General features: G+C 28.7%; 1 pseudogene; it reads right to left on the bottom strand.

Moving 5' to 3' along the window:
* Positions 1-1,706: 1,706 nt before the first annotated feature.
* On the bottom strand, positions 1,707-10,587 carry LOC131171385 (disease resistance protein RUN1-like; annotated as a pseudogene).
* Between the last annotated feature and the right edge of the window lie 2,555 nt (positions 10,588-13,142).

The following is a 13,142-nucleotide window of genomic DNA, read 5'->3' as shown; positions in this document are numbered from 1 at the left end:
AATAAATGGTATGAAAAATTTTATTAAAAATATAAAATAATAATAGATTAATTGAAATAATATAAAAAATTTCAATGAGTTTATAAAATAATAAAATAGAAAAATTGAGAAAGTAATTAAAATTAAAAAGAGTATGAAAAATAATTATTTAAAGAATTTGAGAAAAATTAAGAGAGTATTAAAAATTAAAAAAATATAGAAAATAATTGTGTAAATAACTTAAAATATGTATAAATAAATTAGGAATGTAACGAGATATTTATTGAGTTATTTTATATTTAAATCATAAATTTAATTCAGCTCGAAACTGTTGATTTAATCAGGTTTAAATCGTCGATTCACAATTTCTAAAAAATAAGAACATAAATCAAACTATAAAATAGCAATTTCAATCCAATTCAAAGTCGATTTCAATTTTTACCAAGCCGATTCTAGTTTTGAATCAGACCGTGGCTACCCATATTTTCACCTACCCTCGTAAATAAATGAAATACAAAGAATTTTTTTTTCTTATAATAAAGTTAATTATTTAATTTTTATATTTAAAAAAAATACTTTAATCTATATATTAGGAGAGCAATTAAAATATTCTATAAAATAATGAGATTATATAAAATATTTTAGAGTTTATTTGCAAGATCTTTTGAAAGATAAAGAAACATCCAAATTGTCTTGGCCATGAACCAACATTTTTACCAAATGGGTTTCCAATTATAGTTTAACGCTCTATTTATTCTGTCAATAATATTTTTTTAAAAAAAATATTTCTTTTTGTATTTGACATGCTTAAAAAAAAAGCCAATGAAAAATATTTATAAAATTAAAGAAAAAATAGTATATTCACTCATAAAAAATTAGATTAATTTTTTAAAAATATTTTAAAAAAAACTAAAAAAACAGAGTTTTATGATAGAGAATTGAAAACCAATTTTATAAAATTTAACTGAGATTTAGAAAATAATTTTGAGTTGTTTTTTATTATTTTCTTTTATAATAAAAGTTTGTTTTACAATTATTTTCAAAATAGAAAACAATGATATTTTTATAATTAAAATTATATTATAATTTTTTATAATTGAAATTATATTATAGTTTTTTTATAATTAAAATTGAATAATTATTTAAAAAAGTAATCATATTATTATAAAATAATTAAAAAACTTTAAAAATAAAATAAATTTTAAAATATATTTTATAATAATTTTTTAATTATGAAAGATATGAATATTTTTCTATTTATTTGAATTATAAATTCGCTTTTTATTATTCGCATATGAATATGTTTTATATTTTTTTCTCTTGTTTTCTATAAAAAATAAAAACTAGAGTTTTATAGAAAATTGAAAATAAAAAATATAAAATTATTTTCTGTAAATAAATAAGGTAATTATTTTTAAGAAAAAAGACTTCTTCTTTTCAAGGAAAATTTATTTTCTAAACTTTAAAAATTTTATTAAAGTGTGAAAACACTTATACATATTTGATATAAACAAATAACATTACTTTACTATTACAATAAAAAAATAAAAAATATTTTTAATATATAAATTATTTTCTACAAAAACAAACAGAGTAAATATTTCAATTTTAGAATTTTCTTGTATGAATTATTAGTAAAAGATACTCATGCAGTGCTTTGTTCCATTCTGATGCATATTGGCATAAATTCAACATGTAAAATGGGTCAAATAAAAGAAAGCAATTACTTCATCAGCCTGATCAAGGCAATCCATTTTTATCAGAATTTACAACAAATGATAATAACATATACAGAGAGAGAGAGAGAGAGAGTTCATGCATCAATTTGCCAACTAGTCTATATATATTACTGAAACATGAACATCTACATTTCAAACAGAGAGAGACTGGTGAAGAAAAAGTACAGATTCACATGGCTATTCTTGGAGACATTTCAATCTCTTAGGACATGGTTCCTCTTCCTCATCAGAATTATAGGTTCTGATGGCTATCCTCTCACAAAGTAGCAGACGAACTCCACACTTCTTCACCTTGCAATTCCGTAAGAGGTTTTCTTTATAATCTAGAGGAAAGAATTCGAAAGTGGCCTCACTGTATTTACCAAACCAATCTTCATCAATTATATTAGCGTCAAAGCAAGGATCATCCCATACAAACAAATGATCTGACTTAAAGAGAATTGGTTTGTAATACCATTGAAGCCAGTTATTCAAATTGAAATTCAGATCACTGCTTCCACCGTGGTTTGTTTTGAAGTGGCATTTGCATCTAACAATCAAACCGGAATCCACATAATTTTCCTCAAATTCGAGCACAACACATAAAGCAATTCCCTTTAATTGACTGTAGCTTGAATGAAGCTGCATACTTACTGAAGATCCCATATTTTGGTTGCAGAACCACATTGGAATTTCACCGCCAGGCAAATGAATTTTAACCGAACCCTGTTGTACAACAAGTATTGTGAATTTAGAAACATGAAACATAGTGTCTGTGCGTGTGAAGACTACAAAGAGAGAGAGAGAGAGAGAGACCCTTTCATCATTATATAGTTGATCTGACGCAGTAGCCACAACTTGAATTCTCTGCTCTGTGCCTGCAAGAATGCTTCTGCGAGTCTTTTGATCCATTTTGATGCAATTGGTAAATGCAAAATGCTTGAAATTGCTACTTTCAAGCATATAATCTATCTCAGAGAAGTGTTTGCTGCTAAGTACACTTTCTAATGATGTGCATTCATGTGCATATAGATGTTGTAGACTCCCAGGAAGCTCTGGCAGAGAGCGAAGCCTTCTGCAGTAGGCCACGTCAAGCGAGTGCAACTGAGAAAGGTGTTCAATGCTTGCAGGTATGCTTTCGAAGTTGTTTCCACTTAGAAATAGTGTCTTCAATGAGGATAGTCTGTCTATTGCTGTGGGAATTTGTAATAAACCTGCTGAATCTTGAACTCTAAACAATAACCTTCCGAGACTTTTTAAATGTATGATAGAGGATGGCAGTTGTTTTACAGCACTTCCACTTATATCTAAATCCTCCAGAGATTCTAAATTATCCAGGTTCTCTGGCAACTTGTCAAGTTTTGGACAACCATCGATGTGAAGATTTTTCAGGGATTTTAAATTACAAATGCTGTCCGGAAGGTTCACCAGGCTTTTGCAGTTCTGTAGTTCTAACTGATCAAGGCCAGTTAGATGCTCAATGGACGAGGGTAGCTCTTTAATCATTGTCCCTCTTAAATCAAGCTCTGCAAGATTTTTCAAATTACCAATGCTGTTCGGAAGACTCCGAAGATTTCTGCAGTTAGCCAAATAAAGGTATTTCAAACCTTCCATAGCCTCCAAAATTTCTGGGAAACTCTCAAGTTTCGAGCAGCCACATAAATTCAGCATTCGAAGACATTTCAACTTGCAAATGTGGCTTGGTAAACTTCTGAGCTTTGCGCAGCTTGTGAGACACAAAGAGACAAGCTTGGTAAGGCACTCAATTGCTGAGGGAACAACTTCTATAGCAGTGTAATTTAAAAATAATTCTTCCACATTTCCTGCAATCTCTGGGAACTTCTTGAGATTTGAGCAACCAATCAGATTCAAAGTTCTTACAAGCTTGGAAGCAAATGTGCTCGGAATACAACTAAGATTTTTACAACCTTCCATATTCAGATATTCAAGCTTGTTAAGATTCTGAACATATGAGGAGACCTCAACCAAATTTGTGCACCCTTTAAGATTCAAACTCTCAAGTTCTTTAGCATTTGAAAGATCTGGGATTTGAATCAAATACTTAGAGTAACTGAGATCGATCCGCTTCAGCTTCACAAGGTCCTGTATCAAAATATAAATCACTAAAATAAGTCAGTATTTCTGGAACTTATAATCCATTTTGCAGGACAAAAGAACAGATTTGATCCATTTGGAAATTAATATATACCTGCACTCCTTCCCAGAGTTGTTCAACATTGCTACGAGGAAGATTGAGCTCAACAAGGTTTTCAGGACAAAAGTTAGCTGGCAAGGATTTTGAAGGGTACCTATACCAGTGGAGATATCGCAACTTATTTGAATGAAATGTAAGGCCTTCATCAGGAAAGTGCACTTTAGAGAAATTTTCAAAGTCAGAATCATGAAACTTGAGCAATCTAAGATTATACATCTTCTTGAAAGTATTGGAGGTCAAGCGCAACTCTTTCGTTTGAGAGAGGTCTAAAGCTATGCCCTCAACCTCTTGAGTCCCCTGATAACCAAAATCAAATTAACTGGGAATGAAAATCAGGTCTAGAGGACTAATTCAGTGAAGGAAGGTACAAATTATACATTTAAGCAATTATGAAACCAATGTAGAAAACATATGGAAATTGACACTAACCAATTATTATCTATTTGATTACTGAAGTCCATGTAAATTTTTTGTACTTGGCTCTTACCGTATTTTTTGTCAACACATGATAGACATCCTCGTGGTGCCACAATCTGCTACGTTTGCCAGGTTCTTCAATAGATTCTTTCTGAACAATTTCCCAACCCATTTCTTGTAGCAAATCATGCATCCACAACTTGTTGTTTGAAATAGTAATGAGAGACTTATCCACAAGCATGTTAATTCCTAAATCCATAGAGAAACCACAGCCATCAAGTATTCTTTTCACAAAATATACATCCTCGCCTTTAAAGAAACATGCAATATCAAGAAATATTTCCTTGTCTTCGGTTTCTAATCCATCATAACTTAATCTTAAGACATTCTTTATTCCCACATTTGATGTTCTTCTCAGTTTATTCAATGCAATTTCCCAATCCTGTTTCCTTTTTTCAAACAAAAGCAACCCAAAACTATAAGGGCTAGTGGATTGCCTTTTGCATAATAGATTGCACTCTTTGATGACTGCATAAACTCTTGGAAGGGGTGATTTTGGTTAAAAGCATGCACGCTAAGGAGTAGAAGAGATTCATCACGATTTAAGCTCTCAGCCTCATATATTTCATCAACTCCACTTTTGAGCACTTGCCTATCCCTACTTGTTACAATGATTTTACTTCCTTGGCCAAACAAATGACTTAAATCAACTAACAGTTCTTGCAATTGCATTGAGCTATTCACATCATCAAGAACAATAAGGGCCTTTTTTCGACAAAGCCTATTCTTGCCGAAAGAGAACCCAAAATTGGGAGTTCTTCTATTAAAATTTCCTTTCCCACATATTTTAGAAAGAAGCTCACTTCGAAAATTTAATAACCCATGTTTTTCTGACTCTTCCCTCACATTTGCAAAGAAGTGGCAGCTTTCAAATTGAGCAAGATTACGCTTGAACACAGCTTCAGCATTAGTCGTCTTTCCTATACCACCCATTCCCGATATTCCATCAATGCGAACATCCAATGATCCAATGCATAGCAAGGATTCAACTCTCTCAATGCGCGAATCAATTCCAACAAAATCTATAGGGGAAGTAGATGACATCTCTTATTCAATGTCTTCCAAATATCTCCAGCAATTTCCTGTGAGTTAGAAGGCCTGCAAAGAACAAACAAGAATAACTTGAAATTAACCACAATGTAATATAGAAAACTTAAGTGAAAAAATGGTCCTTTCCTAACAAATCAAATTTACCAATGATGCATCTAGATAGACTGGAAGCTTCTGACAAGACAGATATTAAACTTTGCACCTTCTCCGCGTTCATCTAAAAATTTTCCAAGCTCTTTAATGTAGGTCAGATGGATCTACTTGTTAGAAAATCAGTCAAACCACCTGTTTCTTCTCTAGGTCATCCAAGCACCATGGCGAACTTGCATAACCTTTGGAAAAAAAGAACATGAAAATATTGGATTCTTCAATCGTTTACAAGGTAGCTATGATGCGGAACATTTATTTTATTTTATTTAAATAGATATATTTATTAGTTATCCAATTTCAATTAGAATTAGTTATTTTTCTATTCTATCTAAATTTTCTATTATATTTATGTTATCTTATTCTATTTAGATTAATTATATTTAATTCATTCCTACTTAGATTAGGATTTAGAATACTATAAATATGCATTACGCATTGTATTTTCATTATGTATAAGTTTCTAAATTTATTCAATGAAGTTCTTTTCTTTACAAAGCTAGTTTGCTTTATTTTTTCCTTAGATTCTGGATTAAATCCTGTGTTTATTAAAAGCTTGAATTAGATCTTTTTTTTTTTATTTTCAAGGATTTGATCGTGTGTCGATCCTTTTTTACTTTACACGCTGCATCAGGTGGTTTTAGAGTAGGGATTTCACCCTCATTACGATGACCAATACTAGTGGTGGTGATAGCAATCAACCTTGTGATGGTGATCAGGGGTTATCAACTGTTTGGAGAGCAATCGAAGAGCAGCAAAACTCTACGACAGAAATTATGCGACCATTGCAAGAGATCCAAGAGCAATTGCGCACTAGGGTGAATGTTCGTGAAAATAGGAATCAAGTACTTATTCAAGCCGGTGGATCTAACCCCGGTAGAGATGAACTTGAACCTATTATCTTCAACCCTAGAAAAAGGGCTATGATGGAGGATGATACAAGCGAGGATGAGGAGATGGACTTCTGGTATGTTGCACACCAAGAACAAGGAAGAGGTGGCTGAAATTTCCAACAACACCATAGGAAGGATGATGAGTTCAAATTAAAGATGGATATCCCTACCTTTAGTAGAGATCTTGACATTGAAAGTTTTCTTGATTGGTTGACTGAGGTGGATTATTTCTTCGAGTATACTGAAATTCTGAAGGAACGAAGGTGAAATTAGTGGCTTATAGATTAAAGGGAGGAGCTTTTGAATGATGGGATCAATTGAAAGAGACAAGGAAGCGAGAAGGGTGCAATCCAATCACTTCATGGAGGAGGATGCAATAATTATAAAGGGGTAGATTTTTACCTCCAAACTATGAACAATATTTATTTAAAGCTTACCAATATTGTTTGTAGAAAAATAAGAGTGTCAATGAATATACCACTAAATTCTTGAGGTTAGCAACAAAAAATCACTTGTCCAAAAGTGATAATCAACATGCAGCGCGATATTTGAGGGAATTAAAATCTTCAATTTGTCATAAAACTAGAATTCAGATGGTAATGAGTGTGTAGGATGTAAGGAACTTAGCCTTGAAAGCTGAAATTATGTTGCAGGAGAAAACTCGCCAAATTTATTATCCCACATATGATAAACATGACCACCAAGCTAGAAATAAAAAGGAGGAAACCTCATAAGATGTTTCTTTGAATGGTAATGTGAAGATAGCCAAGAATCCTGCAAGTGTCAACAGTAAAGTCAGCAGTTCTAACTCTCCAAAGACCAATAATCCCCATGCTAAACCCGTTCCAGTCAAATGCTATAGGTGCAATGAGATGGGGCACAAGTCTAATGAATGTCCAAAGAGGAAATCTGTTAACATTGTTGAAAAACATGATGATGAAATCTATTGTGAACCTGATAGAGAGGATGAAGAGGAAGATTGTGAACAAGATAAATCAACATGCTTAATGAGGAGCTCAATGTTCATACAAAAATTTGAAAATATATCATTAAAAGATTTTGTAGAATAAAGGGATCATCTTGAATTTGACACCTTTACAATGCCTTTTGTTACGATAGATGATGAAGAGTTTGAAGAGAGAGTCATGGGGAAAGAAGAACATCAAGCCAAGGAGATTTCAATAAAGATTGAAATTTTCTCTAACAATTTTCTCGAAAGTGAGGGTAAATAATGCAGAGCATTTATTTTATTTTATTTTAATAGAAATATTTATTAGTTATCCAATTTCAATTAGAATTAATTATTTTCTTATTCTATCTAGATTTCCTATTGTATCTATATTTACCTAAAACTCGTAGATAATAGTTATCTTATTCTATTTAGATTATGACTATTTAATTCATTTCTAATTTAGAATACTATAAATACCTATTATATTTTCATTATGTACAAGATTCCAGATTTATTAAATAAAGTTTTTTTCTTTATAAAGCTGGTTTACTTTATTTTCTCCTTAGATTCTGATTGAATCTTATGTTTCTTAAGATCTTAGATTAGATCTTGTTCATTTTCAAGGGTTTAATCATGCGTTGATCATTTTCCATACTACATGCTGCATCAAGCTAAGTGAGATCTCTTTCTACTGTGTCAACTCTTTTATCTATCAGGGTTTTGATTTGTTTCTGTGACAAAGCAGCAGCACATAGATATAGCTAGTGAACTTATAGTTTTTTATATATATATATATATATCTTTTTTTTTTTTTTTTGTCTCTGAAACTAAGGAAGAAATGGTTTTTCCTTTCTGGGGTTGTAGATAGTAGATGCAGCCATGGAAAATTGTACTGAAACAAAATTGAAAACTCTTTTCTTGACTAAAACTAGTTCTTACAACAGCAAGAGGAGGAGACACATACAACTACCAGATTAACAATCCAATGAAACTGGACTACTAGACTATCTTAAGATTTGATTTTAGAGCAAGAAATTGTTTGATATGGTATGATTATCATGTTAATATGAGATGGATGGTTTACAAAGCACTATCAGCTATCCTCATTTGTCATTACGCAACTCCAAGGGAGTTTAAAAGACTCGAAAGCAGGAACAAAAAATAGTATAATAAATTCCTAGCCTAGCGTTTTGAGCTGAGAATTTCATATTGAGGAATCTGCCCTATCTTTTTAAGTGCCAATTGCATGGAGGAAAAAGAGAATATATATATATATATATATATATAAACAATATATATAAAACTGAGAATTTTATCTTGAGGAATCTGCCCTATCTTTTTAAGTGCCAATTGCATGGAGGAAAAAGAATATATCATCTTCAAAATATATATGTGTGTGAATACATGTCTATCTCTTAGCCATGAAAGTATAGCAAGTGCCAAACTTAAACTTTAATGCATCTTATTTTCATATTTTAATTATTTTTATCATTAATAATAAAAGTTTAAGTTTGGCACTTGCTATACTTTCATGGCTAAGAGATGGACATGTGTTATATTTTGAAGATGATATATTCTTTTTCCTCCATGCAATTGGCACTTAAAAAGATAGGGCAGATTCCTCAAGATAAAATTCTCAGTTTTATATATATATATATATATATATATACATATATATATATATATATATATATATATATATATATATATATTAAATAAAATTCATTTGTCTTATTATTAATATTAAATAAAATGGCATTTAGTTTTTTAATGCATCACATAACATGTTAATAATTCATTCTATTTCTATTTTTTAAGCTATATTTTTTTATTGTTAATAATAATTAATATATAACTTAAATAAAGTTTATTAGTTTTATTATTATTACTAATTAACATGTGAATTTTTTAATTTTCTAAAATTTAACATAATCTGTTAATAGTAAAAAAATAGAAAAAAAAAATAAAAAAAAGAAAGAGTTAAATTTGTTTTACGTTCACGCCCATTTATTTTTTATATGTCTAAGATATATATATATATATATATATATCTTATGTACATGTCCACCCATATTATATATATATTTTTTGGGTAACAATGTATTATTCATTATTTAGTTAATTTTCTCAAACTATAACTAATACTATCTATCTAATGCAATTGATATCAACAGCATGGTTTCAAAACATAGCAAGTGCAAGTAATTTCAAACCCAGCATGGTTTTAAGAGCTTAATGTGAATGAAAGGATTAGTCACCTTCAATCCAAAGGTGTTAAAATATTGGAAAAAAAGCTTACGTTGCTGTTTAAAGAGCAATTTTCAAACTCATACGCCAACTTAATGAAGATCCACGAGAAGCTCCTTTAAACTAAAAAAAAAAAAATCCCAACAAACAAAAATATGAATTAATTTTACTCAAATAACAGAAAAAAAAAAAAAAGAATTGGCAACTCCAAGCAAACAAAAAACAGAGCAGCAATCCATTTTCTTAAAACTCAGATTCAAGAACCAGACAGAGGTTCCTTGCAAGTCCAGAATCCTGCAAGGGAAAATTAGAGTAATGACAATTCTTGCCTTGAACTATTGCTATTTTTAGCATCACCTGCGCTTCTGAAAAGCAGACTATCAATTGAATTCAGAAAAGCATTTGTAATTTCATTTTCACATAATCTCCAAGAACATATCTCAGGACCATAAGTTTCAAATATTTGTAACTTGGGTTATCAGTGCTAGTTCAATCCTTGTAAGTTCCCTAATTCTTAAACAACAATAAGCAAACCAAAATCAAACAAAGTAACAACCACTGTGAGACCTTTTTCTGCTCTTCAACTCTATATTCAAACTTTGACTATTTCTGAGACAAAGCAGCAGCACATAGACATAGCTGATGAACTAAGGAATACATGGCGTTGCCTTTCTGGGGCGCTGTTGATCGCAGATGCAGCCACGGAAAATGACACTGAAACAAGATTGAAAACTCTTTCTTGACTAAACCTAGTTCTTCCAAAGGCAAGAGTAGAAGAGGTATATTAAAATAAAAAGTGACGAGAGGAGTACTGAACCCCCAATTTAAAAAGCAAGAAAGTTGATTTCTGGAAACGCAAATTGACAACTTGGCGTTTTAAATTAACCATAGGAATATGTACCAGTAGCACCCACCTTGTTGGAGCGGACAGAATTTAGGCGTGGACGATCCGTCTAAATTAAATCGAATTAAATTATAAAAATTAAATTATATATTTTAAAAAGTAAATTAAGTTAAAATGGATGGAAAATTAAATTGAATTAAGTAATTTTATTTTAGTTTAATTTAATTTAAAATGATTGATTTTAATTTTTGATTAATTTTTTAATTTAAATTTAATTTTCAAGTTATTTCATCTAATTTTAATATTGATTTGAATCTAATAACCATTAATCAATAAAATTAAATAATTTATATATATATAATTATATATAATTCATAAATTTTTCATAAAAATAAATCAATTTAAAAATCAATAAAATTATTTAATTTAGTTCGATTTAACTGATTTTTTTCACTTCAAAATCGAACTGAACCAAAATAATCGAAATTTTTATAGTATAAAATCAAACTGAATTAAACTATTTTAAAAATCGAATCAAATTTTTAAATTAAAACAAGTCGATTCGACTTATTCGATTTGAATTAAATAATATTCACCTCTAGGACAAAGAGTAGACCCAAAATTAAACATGGAGACTTAAGGACTTAAGAATTAAATTATTATATACTCCTCGTCCACTTTTATATGTATTTTTAAAAATTACCTTTTTAAATCATCTATTGTTTTAAAATAAATAAAAAAATATTAATTAATTTTTTTAATTTTATAATTATTTTTACTAAACATAATAAATATTTCTATAATTTTTTAAAAATTCATCTTATCATACATCTCTCTTAATCAGATAAAAAACAAATAATTTAAAACTTGATAGTGAAAATAATTATTAAAATTAATGAGGTCCGCTTTGAATAGGGGTTGGCCCAAAATTAGACATGGAGAGAATTAAAATTAAATAGTAATATAATTATTATAATTAATAAAATTTATAAATTATATTTTTATCAAATAGTAATTAATATTTATTGTTCTTGATATAAATTATATATTTTATTAATATTAAATAATTAGGAATAATTTAATATAAAAAATTTCATAAAAAACTAATAGAGATATTTTTAAATTAATTAATGTTTTCAAATAATAATTTATAATTATTCACTAAAAATTTTTACCCTAGGATAAATTTTTTTCCCACAAAAAATTAGATTTTTATAATATTTAATATATTTTATGCTTGGTAATAAAACTAATTTTAAATAGGGATGACAAGGGTTGGGTATCTCCGAAAAATTCTCAAATTTATTTAATTTTGTATATTTCAATTAATAATCTAAATAAAAATATTTTTATTTATAATTTATAAAATATTTTAATAATCATATTAAATATTTAAATTCTATTTATTTAAAAAATAATATATAAAAATTTATAAATATTATTATAAAATAAATATTTTATATTTAATATAAATGAGTTTAGATAATGGATACCCAATATGTAAAATCCAAATCTGATCCGAATATTATTTTTTAAACTTAAACCCACTTCAATTATATATTATCTAAACTTGTTCTATTAAAATTCAATTAGATTGGGTGCTTAAAAAAATTCGACTTGTTACATCTCTAATTTTAAATATTAAATTTGAAGAAAGATTTTTAGAAACAAATTAATAAAATTGGTCCCTAAAATTAAGATTTTTAATAATATAAATAAATGTAAAAATTATTAAAACTTTATATTTAATATTTTAAAAATAAAAAGGGAAGGAGCCAAGGCCCTCCAGGCTCCAAGCATTACTTTGGTCTTCCTCTGGGTCAATTAAAATCAATATGGAAATCGATCAATATTTTAAATTATTGAATTTAATTGAATAAATTGAATCAATATTTTAAGATTTAAAATTTAATTTATTAATTAATCAGAAATTTCTACTTTTACGGTTCGATTATTTTAATACTTTTAAATTAAATTTTAATAATAATAATAATAATAATGAGATTTATCTCAATTGGAATGATTTTTAAAATTCTGGAGCAGTTGCAGGATTTAAACTATCGCTCAATTTTTTCTAATGCCTAACCCATGCCAGGTTTAGATCTTTTTAGTGCAGGAACCCAACCTTATGAAGTCTGATGTCACACGGGATCCATTGAAGATATACCATCTCAACCATCAGCTACTCCTACTAACGCCTCAGACTCAGTCCTTACACCTTATTTGGATGATAGTTTCCATGGTTTTATAATGTATGACATAGTAATATTATTTATTTGTAAAAATTATTCTTGGAGAATGATGGTTCTAGATTATAAAATGATGATTCTTGAATCATGATTTTACTACAGATTTTCAATCCATCAAATCAGTGGTTTTAGATTGTTTAAAATTTTTACATTTTAATTTTATACTTATATAATTTATAAAATTTCAATTATATTCTATTCTTTTTATTTAGAAACATTTTTTATCTGTGTTCTTCAGTCTCTTCCTTCGATAAAAAATCTTCAATCCCTCTCTCACATATACCAGTCATCCATCTCTCACATCACAGGTCTTTCACAACTCTATATATTTTTAAAATAGCAATAAGGATATTTTTGTAATCTTTATATTT

The sequence above is a fragment of the Hevea brasiliensis genome, chromosome 12, assembly GCF_030052815.1.
Source record: "Hevea brasiliensis isolate MT/VB/25A 57/8 chromosome 12, ASM3005281v1, whole genome shotgun sequence".
NCBI lineage: Eukaryota > Viridiplantae > Streptophyta > Magnoliopsida > Malpighiales > Euphorbiaceae > Hevea > Hevea brasiliensis.
The sequence above is the reverse complement of the archived record's forward strand: the minus strand, read 5'-3'. Positions and strand labels throughout refer to the sequence as shown.